The sequence below is a fragment of the Acipenser ruthenus genome, unplaced genomic scaffold (genome assembly GCF_902713425.1).
Source record: "Acipenser ruthenus unplaced genomic scaffold, fAciRut3.2 maternal haplotype, whole genome shotgun sequence".
NCBI classification, from domain to species: Eukaryota; Metazoa; Chordata; class Actinopteri; order Acipenseriformes; family Acipenseridae; genus Acipenser; species Acipenser ruthenus.
In genome coordinates this window covers 37,373-38,500 of record NW_026708712.1, presented here as the reverse complement: position 1 = coordinate 38,500, position 1,128 = coordinate 37,373, and positions in this window count along the sequence as shown.

Genomic DNA, 1,128 nt, shown 5'->3' with positions numbered 1-1,128 from the left:
ACCAAGGAGAGAATATATTTTACAGTTAGTACAGCAACTTCGCGAGAAGCATTTGGAACAGAGGGAGGCTACCAAGTGTGTACCCACAGTTGAAGCTGGCAACCCCGCTGAGAGCTGCAAGAGATGCCAATGCCAGGTTGGCAAGTGCAATAAAAATAAAACTTTGCAGAAAGGCAGCATGGAGGAGCGCATTATCTGTGTTTATTGTGAACAGCCTTAGACTCAAGGTAAAGGAATACCCCTTTGTCGAAAAATAAATTAGATTTTTTTATAAATTATAAATAAATTAGAACTTCTTGTGCTGTGCGCTTCTGTAAAATGTTTTTTTTTCTAAGTTTATTTATCTAAGTTGTTCAGTTGCTTTTGCACATCTGATAATAAACCGATTGCTGTTGAAAAGTTAAAAATGTATTGCTATTGTTGTTTTATAATATGTATGTTGTAAACCGATGTCTGTTGAGATGTTTATTTATTTACATTTTCTTGTTTTGATTTGAAAAAAAAAAGTTTGTATATATATATATATATATATATATATATATATATACTGTATATATAATATGCTTCAGTTGTTCAGATGTTTGTAACGTACTCAATAAAAAAAAAAAAAATTACATCCGACTGTTTCTCCTTTCGTTATACTATTTACAGTGTTTTGAATACAGCCGTCAAAAAGACTGCTGCAGGGCTTCTAGGTATGAGTATATCTCCGGTCCTTCTAGTGTTAAACAGGAAGTAAAGGTAAGTCCTGAAACTAGTAATTGCTTCTTTTATCCAATTAGGTTTTCAGACCCAACTCACAGCCTATTAAGAAATTGTTTTAGAATAGATTTCAGTAAACCGAAAATGTTACATAAACAACATCTGATTTTGCCTTTGACAGCTTGTAGGGCCTTCAATTGCGCCTTGTCATATCTGTTTTAGTTGAAATCAGAGTTTATCTAACTGGGGTCACCAGGGGGGCCGCAGCACATACAGAAATATCCTCTAAAAGCTCCTGACACCTGACAAGCAATGTTCCCCAAGACGGTAAGCTCACGCTCACATTCAAACACCCTGACTCACTCAAACTCGACTCAGAGATTGCACCCTGCTCACACCCACTGAGTAAAAGCAGGAGGGACATCT